Raw genomic sequence first — 17495 nt, 5'->3', positions numbered from 1 at the left:
AACTTAAAGCAGGGCAGATCTCTCATCCATCACTCTTTATCCTTTGTAAAATCAAGCCTCCCGAGAAACGAAAAGTGCTTCCATGCTGCAGCTTTCTATTACCGCTGCTCACAGCGCTCAGGCAGCTGCGGCTCAGCTGAAGGAAGGTTTGCCTGATTCCTTTTCATGAAGTTGGACTGCTATTTTTAGGCCATATTTCCTCTAGGCCCCCACAGTGCAAAATCCAAAGGAGCTAATGGGATTGGCAGGTGCATAGATTATTGGTGACCTCCTCTAGTCCAACATCCACATGCTCTTACTGTATTTTTTCATAATGTACAGTGAGAAAAGGAGAAACCTACAATTAGAGACCTTCCTAGCCAGTCCCAGTAACAAATGCTCCACGAGAGACCAAAGAACAATAGCTGGAGATGGAACAGAACCAGAAAACCCAACCCTATATAGTTGCATGCTGAGACCTAAATAAATCTACATCTGAAAAATGTGATCTTAATTTGGTTGCATCTCTGCAGACCAGCAGGTTTGTGCACCGTATGGTCATTCGCACCCCGATCTTTCTGTAGCTCCAAGACTCCCATCCCCTTTCTTCCTTCCCTCTAGATCTTGTTGGCCCAATCTTACCAAGGGTCCAACCTCACGGCTGTAGAAACCATTAGCAAAAGCTACACCTTTCACACAGCTCCCAGCTCTGCTCTGCTCAGAGAGCACCAGAGAAACTCCCAGACATGGATGCCATTACATTTTCTGCAGCGGAGCGTGAACCAGGCTGTTGGGCAAACTCACACAACCCCTTTCTTAATGACACTAACTCGCCTTGGGCTTCCTCCTGCCACACCCGGGGTTGTAGGCAAGCAGCCACGTTCCCGTGACTGCATTCAGTAATTGCCCAATTATTTTGAGTGTGACTGCACACTTTTCTCCTTGTTTGGAAGCGGGTGCTGCTCACACCCCGTCTCCTCCTGCTGATTCAGTGCTACCCAGCGAAGCAAGGGCTGGCTGCTGGCTCTGCGTGCCGTGCATCCCCATCATGGATGTGAGCAATCTTGAAACCTCCAAGCTTTTCTCTGGTAAGCAACACTCCCCCAGTTTCACAGCTTGCAGGCTGTTCTAGACCTGAAGCCGGGTGAGAGGCCTCTGGGTACCGAAAATGAATTTGGGGTCACCACTGCCATGCTCACTGATACGCAGCATTAAAACAGAGAGCTCCTGAAATCTCCAGGGACACCGGTTGCCTCCTTCCTTCCAGCTACTTTGTTCTCTGCCTGCGCTCAGAAGCTTTGGCCCAGATAGCTGATAGCTCGAACCCTCCGCAAAGAAAGGCGAGCGGTGCCTCTGCGAAACCACAGGCTGTGCTTCCTGAGGGCAGAGCAGGGCTCCAATTTGCCAACGCGCGGTATGGCCATCAGCTGCGATGCTACACAACCCACAGAAGGTATCTTTGGACCTCTTAATATCTTATTTCTGACATATGGAGGGACTGGGGAGTTTGCAGCTTCCCACCTGCTTGACTATAATTCACTACAAAACATCAAACAGGTACATTCAGCCCTTTGTAGACATATCATTACCTTATGTGTTCATGTAATGCACATCTGTAGCACATTGGCAGTACACCTAGTTAATGTGTGGGAGACTCCTGGGTTCAAAGCCTCCAGTGTTTCTTTTGTTCTCTAATGAATCCTTCTTTTGTTTGCCTCCCCCTCCCCTTAGGTTGTAGCTGTAATTCTGTCATTAGCATCTTAAAACTCTTTTCCTCCAAAACCACCTACAACACTACCATAAGCTGGGAACATACTAGGAAGCACCTAATGAATCACAATTCTTACTTAAGACAAGTTTAACAGGTCTGGGTCACTGTTTGCAGCAGCACAGTTGCTTAGTTAGCAAACTTGGTAATCAAATATTCCCCTAAAAGCCAGGAGGGGTGGGATGCCAGCGTCATGCTCCAGCTGGTAAGCCAGGTTCGTAATATTTCAAAGAGAAGATGCGTCTGTGACCACTGGGAGTGCCACAGTTTTGGGGAGTCTCTGCAGACCAGTGTCTGCTTCTCAGTGTCCAAAAACCAAAGTGTTTGGACACCTCCAGGAAGGCCCCAAAATTGTGAGCTGTACCTTTTGGGTGGCAACATTCTGCTGAATTTTCACTGGACTTGAACCTAACGATGCCAAACCTGATTTCCTAGATATGATGCATGAGAACACGTGTAACACTGAGCTATCACCTGCAATGTAGACTGGCAGCTGCAGTGCCCACCAGACCAACACTCACCGTCGCCCCCAGTGCTGGCATCTTCCTGGACTTCACCAAAATGGACCAGCTACCAACAAGGGCTGGGAAATGGGTGGCAGACGATGCTGACAAGGAAACGTTATCAGAGATAGGCACAAAGTCAGGAAGACTCTACTGATGCTCCACCAGTGATTTATCTGCACATTAAATGCATGGGGTTTTGTATTTACAAAAATGCAAACCTACCGCTCACCGAGTTACTGTGCATTCAGCGGGCTAACTCCAGTGCTTTCCAAAACTGTCAGACCTCTTCTCCGAGACAACTTAGGGACTGTTGGAGAGGGCCGACAGTCAGGGTGTGATCTGGGGAATTTCCTTTGTGGGAAACCCAAAGCCATAGCAGGAAGGCCACACCACTGGCAGAAGTGTCAGGACTCCCGAGTGCTGTGCGGCTTACAGGCCACGGACACCTCCAGCAGCGTCACTGCAGTGCTCACGTGTCCCTGTACCACTACCCGAGTGCCTGCGCACCCTAACAAAGGCAGCTCAGCCTTATAAAGAAGCTTGTGATTCTCAGCCAGTGTGGTGATACATGCCTAACTTTGTCAAACAACAAAATTGTAGCAGAATCTGCAGATCTCAGCATTTGGTTTGTCACCACGAAAAACAACTCAGTTCCTTAGCAGGCACAACACATTAGTGATGTGTATTGTTGCCTTACATTGATCAATTAGCATTATTATCTTTATTTAACTGTAAGTGGCATGTTTTCTTTGCTGGCTTTCTTCCAAAATAATCTGTGACTCCGAGCTGAGGTAGTGTGTTTTCTCGCTGCTTCTGATGAGACATTTCTCTCTTCAAAGGCATAAACACTGCACCACCTGAAAAATGATGTAGTAGTGATGCCCAGGAAGAAACAGACCACCATAAATAAAACCCATTCTTCCTCTCTGTGACTTTTCAGCAGTGATCCTGCAGCAAACTCCAGCTCCTTTGACTAGCCACTAAAATCAGCAAAGACAAGGCAGAGCCCCACGTCTTCAAAGCTTCTCCTTTATCCCTGCCCTCCCGTTGCTGCTCCTCACCGCAGCATTGGGCACCCCATCTTGTGGCTCTCAGAGAGCTGCAAGAGGCAGCAGCAGCCCAGGTTCAGCTCATCTGATAGCCAGAGCCCTTCCGAAAACAAAGCTGCACCAAGTTTGCTCAGACCAGCAACAAAATGGAGCTGCATCTTCACCAGGTGCTGGGCATGGACACATGTGCTCACAAGGGGAAATGACCGAGGATTTACGATGACAAAAGCAAGGTATACAAGCTGAAGGACTAATTAACTTTTTCCCTCCCCTCAAAACAATCTCTTAGGGCCTAAAAATACATCTTATATCTTAGGCAAAATGAGGAGTATGTAGACTGTTAATGGCCAAATTATAATAAAGCCACCTCTAAAAATCCAGGAACCAAAGACATTTTCCTGTTCCCAAGGCTTTACTCAAAAGCAATCCAGTGCTGTGACCCTCCTTTTCCATGTTTTCTCTGTTATTTTCCCTCGCCAATATCAGACAGCTTCAGAATCGATTTCCTCTTCTTTCTTAAAGGCTGTGGCCATGCTGGCTAGTGCAGGTGGCAAGCTACTGCATTTTCCTGAAGCCACGGTTGTCCCCTTAGAAGATGAAAGCTTTCATCCATCATTGACTCAAAATGATGCTGCAGCATCGGTTTTACCATCTTTTCTAGGAGAATACAAATAATATCAGTGCAAAAAAGAGATCCAAAGATCATTTAAATGCCCAAACTGAATTGCCTAATTAATCGAGCGAGGCCCCACCTCTTTGAGCATAACTCGACCCGTTCAGCACTGGAAAAAACTCATGTTGACACTGCCCTTGTTTATTTGGCTGCGTGTCAGCCTGAGAGGGTATATTTAGCTCTAGTGTGCTTGCAGGACTGCATCTTGCAGCTCAACAGGAAATCTCTGGAGTCGAAGCTAAAGATATCGCCGCGCGCTCGGAAATTTACGGCCGGCTGTAAAAGTGGAGCTGCGGCGGTCAGAGCGCTCAGCAGCCTGCTTTCAAACGGGCTGGGAGGCCGAATTAAACACTTCTCTGTGCCGAGTTCATGGCAGGCAGGGTGCACCCGACGGGCTAAGAATAGCAGGAGAGGCGGCTCTTCTCTTGCTCGGGTAGTACCGAACCGATACAGCCCCTTCCCATTCCCAGGCAGGCCCTCGCGAGGAGCGGGCAGGGGGAGAAGCCAGGGCTGGGAGAGCGGGACCATGCACCTAGTGGGGTGCTGAAGGAGCGCAGGGACCTCCTCCTCCTCCTCAGCTTTAGGACGTGTTAGCAGTTGGCAGGTCTGTTTCAAGGAGGTAAATCACAGCAGAGAACAGGCATTCACAACAGGCTTTGTTTTTTGTTAAAAAAAATCTAGACGAAGGCTATGGCACCAGATCTAGAGCACATGAACAGAGGGAGCACCCTTTGCTCCTGGTCTTGACCCTCCTCGGTGTTCTTACGGTGCCCTCACAGCTTCTGAGCCTCACCTTGTGACTGGGTCCCAGGGAAATACTTTGCTCGAGGGACGAAATCTTTGAGGTGAGTTTTGTGCTACAAGTTTAAGCATTCCCTAAAGGGCTAAAACTAACCACCCCCGCAAGGGCCCCGCGAAGGACAAGGCCTCAGAGCAAACCGTGGTCCGTGGGGAATCGCTGTGCATCCTCCCGCCAGTGTGGCCCTGACACACAACATGTGCATGGCGCTTCATAAGGCGCTGCGCCGTGTCGGCCTGCGGGGCGCTGCGCTCAAGGAGCTGGCCCTCCTACCCTACCACAGCTATGGCGCGAACACAACCCAAGACGGTTCTCTGCAGAGATAAAGAAGAGACAGGATGTAAAGCCAGCTCTTGCTCTGTTAATAAGCGCTTTCTTTCTCTATCTTATCGTTTTCTCTCAAGGCTGGCTGGCTGTTTGTATTTCATCTTGGCTTGGGGAACGCTTTGCGCAGTCCAAGTAATGCGAGCAACCCAGAGCACACCTCTCTTTGCTCAGTGACAGGACAGCCATGTATGTTTATGAAGCAAAATCAAAAAGGAGGAAATGTAAACAAGCAGTCCCTCTTGGACCAGCTCCTCAGGATACAAAGTGTTCTGTCAATAGCAGCTGAAGGAAGTACCGGGGCCCTTGGAGTCCTGCAGGCTGCTGATACCAAAAAAAGCAACTCTGTTAATCTAAATAAGATTAACCTGTTTTTTTTTTTTTTTGCAAGCTAAAAGAAGCTGATGCCACACTGCCTGCAGCTGACCGGTCCCACAAGAACAGGCTAATTTCTTCACCTCCAGACAGGTCATTAACTCAAGGAGAAGGAATAGATGGGTGGGTTTAGTCTTACAAAGTGTGCAGGAATTGTTTTGATTAACCCTACATGGAGAAGGCTAGTTGAAAAGATGGGGGTCGGTGGTCTGAGACATTCGCAATCCCATTTGGGGATTTTGGACAAGTCACCCCTGCCTCAGTAGCCCAATCCATACTTTACCTGAGTGCTGACACCAACACAGCACCCAGGGATCCAGTGAGCTATTGTGACAACATCTGCTGGCCATGTGCTCCAGTAATACATTTACTCATAAAATAAACAACAACAGAATTGTATTCGTTCTCTGCAAGCACCCAAACAAACCAACAGGCAAAACTCTGGTTCAGAACCAAGCCAGGTAGAAAAGAAATAAGTTTATACCCTGTGTTTAACTCCCGCTTCCTTTTAATGGCAACGAGGACCAGGCCAGAGAAGGCGGGCAGGCCGCCTGGCCAACGAGGAGGATTTGCTGTGGCCCAGGCAGGACCAGTTCCCTGGATCCTGACATGAGCCTGTCCCTGTCTCCAGAGCTCGGTGAGACCGAGCAGCAGAGCCCTGCGAATCTGTCACGGCTGTCGGGAGCTGACAGCTGCGCACTCCCCCTCCGACAACCTGTTTCCTCTTTGTCAGGTGTAATTTGAGTGTGCACACCACCAGGCGCACGTTCGGCCCCTCGTTACAGCCGCCTGTGCAAGGCTCTGTGCCACCAGGAGATTTAAGGCACGATGCTGAGGCGGAGGCTCGCCGGGGGCGGCGCGGTGCCTGCCGGGCTGCACTGGCACATGGCACGGTGCTACCAACACTGAACCCCTGCAGGGATCGAAGCTCTGCCGTGAGACCTCTTGGAGAAAGAAGCACAAGCAACTTCCCACCAGAAGAATGGAAGCCGTGTGGAGCCCTCCGTGTGCTGGCACTGCTCCAGGAACATGAATGCTTCTGGCCCAGGAGCCCTCTCCTGGGGTGGCTCTTTGGGACGGGGACAGCTCCCAAAAATTCACTGGGCCCAGTCATGACCTGGCTGGCAGATGATGGGAGTCAAGCCGTGGTCCCTGGAGTACACGCCAGATGCTTAGGTTAAACTGCTGCTTTGGTTAAAGTGCCTGCACTTTCCGCTATGTGATGCACGTCGAGCTAAGAAGGCTCTCCTCAGACAATCCCGGCGTTTTGAGCTTTGCCTGCTGCCTGGAGTGCTCTCCGAGGGCACTGCTTGGAGGGGGGCACGTACAGCAGCGAGCACCAGCGGCACAATCACAGGAGGCAGAGATGGAGGCAATCACCCAGCCCGTCTCTCAGCCTGCACAGGATTGCTCCCTGGAGGACTTTTTAGCCCAGCGCGCAGGAACTGCTGTGACGAGGGGATCTCAGAGCACATCAGCGCTCCTTAACAAACAATGAAAGGCCTGGGAAGAGGAGGTGATCAAGCACTTTGTGATATATGCCCGTTAGCAGACAGGTCCTCCTAGAGATGGCCCGGAGAGCCTTCTTGTTAAAAGCCAATTGGATGAGTGACATTAAAAAAAAAAAGGACGTGTGTCACTTCTCACCAGCTTCCCCCTGGCTCAGTTCAGACAATTACAGCTTAACTACCGGGGTTAAGCTAAACCCTTCCACGGTGTCAGGATGTAAGCTACAGAGGGACACTGTCAGCTATTTCAGGTACTGAAATATCATGTACAAGAAGGGAAAGCATTCCCTGTCAGCTCTTTCTCTTGCATCTGAATGAAATAAAAGTAGTTAAAAAGGAAAAATGTGGTGGTGTTTTTCACAGTAGGCTTTACCTGTGGTCTTTCGTTTGCACAGCTGCTGTGAGAGAAGCCTGATCTGGGGTTAAGTGGCTGTGCCATTTGACAACAGGGGACCATGTGCCAAAAGTCCCATCACCAAACCATGTCCCTTAGTGCCCCGTCCACACTTCAACACCACTAGGGATGAGGACTCCATCACTTCCCTGGGCAGCCCGTCCCAATGCCTGACCACCGTCTTTGTGAAGTTCTTTCTAATGCCCAATCTTGACCTCCCCTGGTGCAGCCTGGGGCCCTGAATAACACACATGCAGCTGTTTTGGCTCCAGATGCCTCTCTGGGTACCTAAAACTTTACATCCATGAGTACAGAAACTTGCTTAAAAATACAAAAGCTGAGGTGAGGCATCAAATCACCTGACCCCAGAGATCAAAGTTTTGAGACAAAAACCAGTGGACAAAATCCCAAGATGCGACAACATTACCACTACGCTTATACATGGCTAGGGTCAGCAAGGGAGACCTTGCTGTTCCAGAGACACCATTTTCAGTAACAAAGCCTGGAAACGCAGAAATGTAAAGTAAATTGATGTAGAAAGCTATTAAAACTTCGTTTCTAGTGTTGCCAACATAACTAAATATTTAGTTATGATGGCATTTAGTTATGTTTAGAAATGAAAGATAGGATTTGCAGTTTGTTTAATACCTTAAGATACTTTTTTTTTTTTTTCAATGTTAAAGTAACTACCTGGTGCGCTGCAAGTCAGGAAATACATGCAGCCCTTCGGTGGCCGCTAACCCACTACAGGATCCTGAACGTATCTGTACAATGGGGTAGCACTTGTGGCGTGCTGAGACCCTCAGGGCATGCGTGTGCAAAGCACTCATACTTCTTCCACACACATTTCACCGTGTTCAGGGTGAAATTTGTTCTTGGATGCCTGCACAAAGACCGTGCCAAAAGCAATGGATGTGCAAGTATGCTTTCAAAAAGAGGCTCTGGCTTACTGACGGGAAGGTTTTTGTTGTTGCTTGGTTCTCAGCAAAGGCCTCTTTCCAAGGGCACAGGGAACCGCCCTGCTGCCACACAACAAAGGGCAAGCATTTCCCTCGACCACACGCCACACGCACGCTCTGTGGAAACTCTAGAGGACTCATCTGGGAGAGCAGGGGGGCTCTGCACCAAGCTCCAGGAGAAACGTGTAACTTCTTTTTTCTTCTGTTTCTCTGCTACAGAAACTGCTCTTTTCGGGGATTTAACACGCAGTCACACGCGTGGCCCTCTCCTTTGTGGCACTTCTGTGTTGGCATCTTGCCCACAGACCCAAATGAAATTTGTCCTGTAGAATCCTGTCAGGACAAACTTGTCCATTTAGGACACCAGAGATCTCAACCAGAAAGAAGTTGGCAAATGGCCCAGTAACACACAAGCAGTGCCGTCACCAAAACATCTGCACGCCCACCAAAAAGACCTCTCAGGAAACCTCTACTCGTCATTTCAATACCGTGAACATTACTTGAGTAGGTTTTTGACGCTCAGCATTTGTTAATCTTTTACACCAACAATAACACATTTTTTTTCTAGTTTCCCAGAAGAAGCCATTTCAGAATTTGGGGTGCCCGGAGGGCTGGGACAGCTCAAAACCCTGTGTACAGTCTGGGGCCACCTCTGACCTGCCCGTTTTGAAACGGAAGCCTCGCTCATCACTCATGTTTGTGCACGTCCCTAGCCACTGGTCTTGGTGTCGGGGCCTTGCAGCCAGTACGCGTGTCAGGGGACGGACCCGTGCGGCACGGCGGTCAGGCTGAGGTTACCGAAGGTGCAGCAGCCAGCGTGGCTGTGAAAAAAGCACCAGCATTTATTTACAGATGCACATACCCGCTGGTTGGGTTTGATTTTCGTCTGCAGTGGGATTTTCCATCACTATCCTTTGAAATGTGGATTTGTAACTTTATTTTGGGGGGCAGTCTTCGAAATCATCTGTTATCAGATGTCACATTCTTGAGTTCATTTCAACTACTGCTCCTTCGCTGTGCTGAAATCATGAATAATAAATAACGGTGGCAGCAGCAGCAATAGCGGCAGCTGCAGGGAGACACACAAAACCAATCCACAGCACAAAAGGAAACAAGTCATATCTATTTCTCTCCTTCGCTTCTAATTTCTTGTCCCATTTTTTACCAGGGGTTTTGCTGCTGATGTTACCCGCTTTATCTTTTGTTTCCCTTCTTTCTCTCCACCAAGGAATGCGGAGGTCTCTAAAGGGTCAGAGGATTTCACTGTGCCAGCCCTCTGCTTATTTTAGGTACTGACGGTTACTGGAATACATAATTAAACCCTAACGACCGGGTAAGAAGGTGCCCCCACCAACCTCTGCTCTTGCTTTTCTGCAGATCTGAGGCCTTTCGAGCCTATCCTGGATAGGGATGATAAATTCCTACTCAGATAAATGTTATTCAGCATACCAACACCCCTGGACGCCAGTTTAGTTTGTTATTCTTCTCTTTATCACCCCTGATGTTGCTGGGCTGAGCAGCTCAAGTAAAACAGTGCCTGAAGGAAGAATGCACACGACATGCCATCCGATTCCTCCTCCAGCACCCCCAGCCTGCTGACACGGGGCTTTTCCTTGGCTGGTCCCTCAGGACGCCAGGAAGGTCGCGCTGCGGTGTGCTCTAGGACTGGCCAAGCCAACCAACATCCCCTGTATATGTACCCTGCAGCTCCGAGAGAGAATTACAGCCCCCAGAGGCAGGACAAAATACTTAATCGGTCTGAAAACGTTGCTGAAAGAGCAGAGGAAAGCATAAGAGAAAGATGCATCTGTCTGTGATCAGAGGCTGCTCCCGTCCTGACAAGCAGCCATCTTTCTGCTTGCCCCCTCTCCAAATTTGACTTGAAAAGTGAGTTTCAAGAGAACGGCTCAGCAGGGGCCCTCAGCGACTGACATACCACATCTGTGGCTTTCCTACACGATGCAGGAACAGTTCTCTGTGATCCATGCTCAGGGCTGATTGCCGGATCTTTGTTCCCCAAAACAGCCACGGTAAGGAGCGGTACAAAGGCTGTGAGCTCACGGCTTGAGGGAAAACGAGCGATTGACCACCTCTGGCCACTGAAGTGAAATCACTTGCGGCACTTGTTGGCTGGGGAAACGGTGACATTATTTCTGAACTGTGGCCTCACGAAGTGCTCTCACAGATGGGCACAACCTAACACAGAGTTTAACTTAAATACTGGGATTGGGTAAAAAGTTTCTTTTGAGACTTTCTTTTCCCCAGAAAATCACCATTTGAACTGCACAGCAGTCATCACAACAGGTTCCTGTTTTCAGGGAAAAAAATAATAGTTTTGCCAAATACTTGGGGAGAAAAGTGCTTATAAAAGTGAACAATTCAGACATCTTCCTACATTCAGCAAAAATGTTTTGTATTTTTCAAGACGATACGCTATTTTCCAGAGAAGAAAAACCTATGTACTCTTTCCAGCAATACTCAACACCAATTTTTGCCCAGTGACACTCTTCTGAAGGCAGCTGTCTGGCCAGAGTCAGGGGCTTTGCTGATGGCTCACCATTTCACTTGGCAGGTCACTGTACGTGCAACCAACCGAAGTACCCCTACGCAAACTGAACAGCACGTGCTGACCACTTCTGGAAGGCAACCTCCAAAGTTTCTTTGCAAAAGTTGCTTCACTTTGAGACAGCAGTGGAGCTGCTCTTATGCTATTTGTCCTTATAGTATTCATAGGTACTATACGTTGATCTGGTTATTGTAGCAGCTACTGTACAAATGTACTGATTTGATTTCATCAAAGGGGACAAAAAAAGCAGCCAGGAAGGAAGAAGTCGGGACAAACTGTCAGTAATTGCGGGTCTGCTGAGAGACAATACCTGCAACGTGAACGTCAGAGATCCTGCCTCTAGGCAGCTACAAACGGTTTGGAAATGACGCCACACAACCCAGGTGAGAACAAGAATGAAAACTGAGTGAGTTCAGAAAGGGACGACTTTGAAAGAGAAAAGAAATGGCTAGGGGAAGAGAACTGGGAAAGATATCTGCTAAGATGTCCTAAAAAGTCTACCTAAGGTACTATCTGGTCAGGGAGATGTGCAGATGCACTGGTGATTTGTGGTCTGTTAAAATAAAGGAAACTTTGTTCGCCACTGGCCATGTCTTCCTACAAGGAAGAACCAGGCTCGTCCAAACTCACCCCGCTCCTGTCAACCACAGTGTGTAGCCTAGAGGCCATTGCAAGAGTAGGAGGATTTCAGACCCGAGCCTTGGGAAAGACTAAAGCTCAGAGCTCAAGCCTCGCAAGGCAGGCTTGGAGCGTCCAAGAGGAGCTGCTAGCTCTGTCTCTATGCCAAGTCTAGCCCTAAGGTCTGGAAGCCTCAAAGAATTGAATTTCATGACAGCTTTCCACTTGACAATTGCACAGAAGTGGTCTGAAGGACCCGGAGGAAGGGGACACCAGCCACCCTCTGGGGCAGCTCTGGGGACCAGAGTCCTACCTCTGCTGCTGCATGTGGCTTTCTTTGCACAGTATGAAGGAAAACACGGCTGGTTCGTTTTCTAGATATAGAACAGCATTATTTGTGAAACACTTATTTTACAACATCGGTCTGGAATTGAGGTGCAGTGCTGGTAATTTACAAATTTACAATTACCAATTTAAAAATTGGAAATGTACCTTTTCAAGCCAATGAAAACATGTTACGCTGCTCCTTACTCTTCCACAAGAGTTCTTCCTCTACAGACATGTGTAAAAAAAAAAAAATAAAAAAAAATGCACCTGAACTTGATTTTTTTAAACCACTGAGCTAGGGAACTCGTCCAAGGGCACTCTGTATATCAGATCTAGATTCCTGACAGGAAGATGCTGTAGCTGTTTATATAAAGAGAAAAAAAAAAGAAAAAGAAAGAAAGACAGAAAAGTAGCAGGCCTGTGCAGCAGAAAGTATAAAGGCAGTAGTTCGGAGCAGACAGGGAGAGACCCGGCAGTTCTCTGTGGGCGTAGCTCAGTGTGACTAACGCGACCAAATGCCAACACGCGCTCTCTAAACCCTCGCCCGGACCGAGCTAGCAGCAGCTGTCCCTGCGGACGGGGAGTTCCTTGAATCCAAGTTCCAGCAGCAACGTGATGGATGTGCTGCTCCAGGCGGCTCAGAGCATGGCCGCACCAGGTGAGCCGATGAGCTCTGCCCGCTCCTCTCCCCCTCTGGATGCGGTGTTGCATCCGAGGTCCTCAGCTCAGAGACACACCGCGGAGCAAAGGTCTGTAAAAGCCACTCTGTGTCCTTATTTGCAGTCAGGCTCTGCTTTCCAGGACTAAACACCTAAGTGCCTCCCTCCTGGCCTTCCACCGCGGGACATCCAGAATTGACAGGCCCCTTTGCAAGTGGCACGGGGGGAGCCGGCTCTCAGCTGCCGCTAGCTACAATGGTCGGGGAGTGTTTGTCAGGGTGGCTGGTGGCAGACCACTATAAGGCTGGATGTGAATGGGGTTTCTGTGCGCCTTTCATGCCATTGTGCGAGGCTGAAGTGCAGGACAATGAGAATGGAAACATTTTGCCTGTTGTTGACATCTAACTGCCTCCTGGAGGATACAGTCTCCACCAGACAGATGGCTAATTTCTTTACCCTCACCTCCTCCTGCAGCACTCCAGCGTTAGTGTGATGGTCTGCCCCTGGAGTGAAGCCCTAATTGCTGTCAAACGTTCACAGACAAAAGTGGTGTCTACGTATCATTCATGCAAGTGTTGTTACCGGGCTGTGAATTAAACAGCAGAAGCCACTTGTCAATTGACTCCAGCGTGATCCGTTTTGCTCAGACACCGGCTCATGTTTTGCAGGATCAAGGCTGACAATTTCCACTGCGGCGCAGGCAGGGACCGCCCGCACGGCAGGACGCGGCGCCTGCCCCTGAAAAACCTGGGCTGCTTGGCCTCCGTCGGGCTTACACGTGGGGTGTGCTTTCCCCTGCCACTCAGAAATCCTCCCACTGAAGAAAAACGTTCATTCTCCTTTGTCCTCGCTGGCGAAAGCCAAGTGGCTGCTCAGGATGAAGCGGGTGCTGAGCACGGAGCTCCTCATTTGTCTTGTCCGCACACGAGGCGTATTTTGGGACCGACAAACTTCGTGCTTCCTGGAGCCGCCGCCGCTGAACAGGCAGGTAATGCTAATGGCCAGACGGTGACAGTCAGCCACCGGTAGGCTGATTGGATGCACATTCATCTTCAAATTATGTTGTGTGACAGCACAGGCTGCTGAACACCATTTTAACATGCAGAGTAACTCCTCGGGAGGCTCTTCATTATGCATTCAGCGGGCTATTTTCAGACTAAACAGCATGTCAGTGGCTGTGTTTATCCCTTTCCACCTGGGCAGAGGAAACAGTTCAATGTCCCCCCAGGGAATTAATACATATTACAACCCACACATCGATTCCACTCAACAGAGGGAAATGGCCAGACACAGTACATGTTTCCAGAAAATACCGAAGCCCCGGCAATGAGGGATTGCTGGGGGGGAAACGCATTTGAGCAGCGACCCCCAGCTTCACAGAAGCCCATTTCCACGGGGCCAACACAAAACCCTACACACATGAAGGCACAATGCATGCACACAGACGGTGCCACGAGCATCGCCTTGGTCCCTGCATCCCTGCCAGCCCTGGCGCAGAGCAGGCAGCATCTGCATGGGGGCTCAGGGGGGCCTTCCCTCTCCTCCTGTCTCCTTCCCAGCATGATTTACTTGTGCTTGCTGGGAATACTTCATCTCTTGCCCTTTTACAGATCTGACTGGTGGCTTCCTGGGAATGGATTCGTGCCCGTAACTCCACAGCAGCGACTGAAGCGCGTAAAGATCAGTTATTCCTCTTCGGCCTTTAACCCACCCATCTTCAACAGAAAATGCACCTCCAATAAGCTACTTTGCCTGAGCCTTGGGTAACACCTAGGGGTTGTCCTGGCAAAACCAACAAAGAGAAATGAAAATGTGATGGGGATGCCTGTGGTTTTCCCACCAGCAGTGCAGAGGCTTATGTGTCCATGCCACACAAGCCACCTCAATGCCCTGTGCAGCACAGCCCACCTCTACCACTGCCTGCCCGAACCAAGGGCTGGCTCCAGACCTCCCCGAGCACTTGGTACAATCCAAACCAACCTACTGCTAATTGAATGCCTCTAATTAAACACGGGTAGTTCTGGAAGTCCCTGAGCTGAAAGCTTGGAGATCCTCCTGGGGGAGAGGTCTGCAGTCCCGTCCCCCCCAGGCACTGGCAATGCTCACCGTGCAGGATGGGACGCTGGCTCCCACCCAGGCAGGTCACCAGTGGGTCCCTAAAGCACCCCCCTCAGCCCCCCACTTCCAGTAGCTCACACACGGGTGGGCAGCGAGGGGAAGCGCCCGCCTGCAGCGAGGGGCCGTGACAGGGGAGCTCACCAGGTCGGAAGCCCCCCTCACCGCGTGTAAAACACACATCCAATTTGAAATGAAAGCCTGTTTATTAAAATTGACATTTCTATGGTGCCTGCCCAGCTGATTAGAAGTAACAGCTGTGAAGCCGGCAGTGAAGAGGCCTGACGTCCCAGAAGCTGCAGCAGCGCTTTATATCCTGCTTCATTACTGACTTAACAGCCACGGGAAAAGATTTAGAGCCAAGCTCCTGCAGCCCGCGAGGGTTGCTCAGCTCCGCGCAGCCACCTGCGGTGCCAGCTGCCCAGTCCCAGCAGTGGGGAGCTTTGGCACCCCCTGCCCATGCTGGGGGATGCTCGTGGGGCACCCACCTGCGTGGGGTCCGGCGGGGGTCTGCCGGAGCAGGAGGGAGGCTCTGCGAGCCGCTCCTCACAAGCGGGGCCGTTCCTCCTAACAATGACAGCAAAGCTCTTTTGGGATGGCTTTCCGTGGCAGAGGAATATTGAATTCATTACACTGCAGGGAAAAACTGAGAGGTTAAAATAAAATGGCAGCAGGTGCATCTAATAAGATTACAAGGTCCCCCTGGGAGGTACTTGGAGAGCAGTTTCACTGTGTATTTTGAACCAGACTACACTGTTGAAATCAACAGGATTTTAGTTGCAAAAGGCAGGCTAATTGGGAATTCAGTTCATGATTATTCAGGTATGAGGCATAACGTAGCCAGAGATGTGTTGAAATAAAATCTGCTTGATCTAAGCGAGGGAGAACAAAGTGGATGCACCTCGTGAGTACAAATGCATGAGACCAGAGTATGGAGATACGGGTGGAAGTACACCTTGCAGAGATTTCTGTACTGTCATTAAAAAGACATTCCAGGGAAAATAGAATGAAATATATTGTGCTGAAATACCATTTAGATTCTGAGGCTTTCTGCTTTAATACCTCGCACGGCCTCAGAGGAGGGGCTACAAACGCCAGTATATCATCCTGAACTAACCAAGCTGCTCTCAGATCTGAAGCTTATAGGTGACCTTACATAATGAATTGAAACAAACCTTAAGCTTTATTCTGATGTAACTGCAAAAAAAAAGAGATAAACTGCAATTTTGCCATGTTCCATCTAAGCATACCTGTACGACCACCTTCCAGATGTGCTCATAGGGCAGAACTGACAGCCTGAACTGAAGAGATGCCCTGAAGAGCCCACACGACCCTTCAGATACATCTCGGCGTTCCTATTTGAGCCAATCAGTCCTGCTCCCCCCGTGTCAGCTGGTAACACACATCTGTCAACATCCAGGCACCGCAGTCACAGGGTAAGCTGTACTCACAGCTGGAAACTTAGCTTAGCAACTGCTTACATTTAACTAAAAGATAACCCTGGATTATGCATTCTGCACAGCAGAGGTTAAAAAACAGACTGGGGTTTGGGTTAATGCCAGTACAACGTCTCTGCCTGGCCCCGCACCCACATAGTGTTATCTTCGGTAATGCTTCCTCTCTGTTCCTCCTTCTGTGCTGTCCAGGAAGGATCAGGGAACAACCCCTGACCTGGGACTTACCTATACAGGCTCTCTGCAGGGTCAAAAGGTGCCAGCTTCTGCTATCAGAAACCCTGCGCTGTGCTCTGGGGGTGGCTTCCAGCTCCTGCCTAGGAGCATTAGCTTGCTTGCCTTAGTACCATTCCACTAGGGGTGGTTACCCCTATGGGATGCCACCAGCCCTTCCAGTCTTTACCTCTAGGGCTCGGGAACAGAAAGCATCCCTACTGTTTCACCCGAGAAGCTGGCAGCAAGGTAGAGGTTTCAGCTGGCTAAGTGGAAACAAATGTGTTTCGCAGACAAGCCCCACCTGCGCCATTGCAAAAAGCCTGTAATGTCAACAGCTGACTGGTAACAGGCCTCTTAATGGTAATGGGATCTGCCTGGAAGAAGCGACTGGAGGCAAATGTCTTTCCCAGTGAGGTGGAAAAAAGCCTCTGGGGAGTGACAGGTTTTAAGGCAAAATGGGCCAGCCTGCATGGGATGGCTGCTCACTGCCCTGCAGCTGCAGAAGGCAGCGAGCTCTGAGCCTCTCCATCACCTCGGTGCCCGTGTTTCTGCCTCCTCCTGGAAACCTGGGACAGTGGCTGTCCTGGGTGTCCTCTCAAGACGTCCATCTCAGCAGGGTGCAGCTGCAGCACGGGCAGAGCCAGGAAGGAGATGTGCTCCTGTGCCTGTCTGTTAGAAAACATCCATCAGCACCAAGTGGCTCAGCAGAATGCCTCTACCTGGGCTGGAGGTTGTCGCACAAGGTGGCCCATGCTGGCCCCTTCTTTGCTCAGCTCGTACCCTGCACCGAGCCATGCCGACTGTAAGGTTTCACCTCTTCTGGCTTAGAGAACGCAACCAGCTGGCAGAAAGGGGCTGCAGCCTCCTCTCAGCAGCTCGTACATGAGCAGAGCTCACGTTGGAGAGCAGGGCATGCATCCTGCCCTCTGGCAGCAAGCAGGCATCTCCCTCCAAATCCAGCTGCTCTGGCTGAGCAGTGACGCCTCAGTCAAGCCTCCTGGTGCAGGAAGGGCTTTCTACTCCACCGTGGTCAAAAAGGAAAGGGTTAAGAAGCACAAACAGCAACTCCTCACAAACCTGCTCTTTTTAGCTGAGGCAGATGAGGGAATATTCAGAAGAGCTGGCGCACTCGAGGAGCAGAGCAGTGAACTCCTCCAGTAACGGCAGCACAGCCATTTGCAGCCTGAGCTGCGAGCTGCACCCTCC

At 50.0% G+C, this 17495-nt stretch overlaps 1 protein-coding gene and 1 long non-coding RNA gene across 11 annotated transcripts in view; both read right to left on the bottom strand.

Annotated features, from left to right (window-relative positions):
• The window catches only part of MAML3 (mastermind like transcriptional coactivator 3), a 284897-nt gene that overhangs the window by 32551 nt on the left and 234851 nt on the right, over positions 1-17495 (bottom strand). The window lies entirely within an intron of this gene.
• On the bottom strand, positions 13328-16499 carry LOC118165593. The gene is made up of 3 exons (XR_004750124.1): positions 16302-16499; positions 15108-15252; positions 13328-14219 (listed from the first exon to the last, which is right to left on the bottom strand). It is a non-coding gene; the product is annotated as an uncharacterized LOC118165593 (long non-coding RNA).

Source organism: Oxyura jamaicensis, chromosome 4 (genome assembly GCF_011077185.1).
Source record: "Oxyura jamaicensis isolate SHBP4307 breed ruddy duck chromosome 4, BPBGC_Ojam_1.0, whole genome shotgun sequence".
In the NCBI taxonomy this organism is placed as follows: Eukaryota; Metazoa; Chordata; class Aves; order Anseriformes; family Anatidae; genus Oxyura; species Oxyura jamaicensis.
The sequence above is the reverse complement of the archived record's forward strand: the minus strand, read 5'-3'. Positions and strand labels throughout refer to the sequence as shown.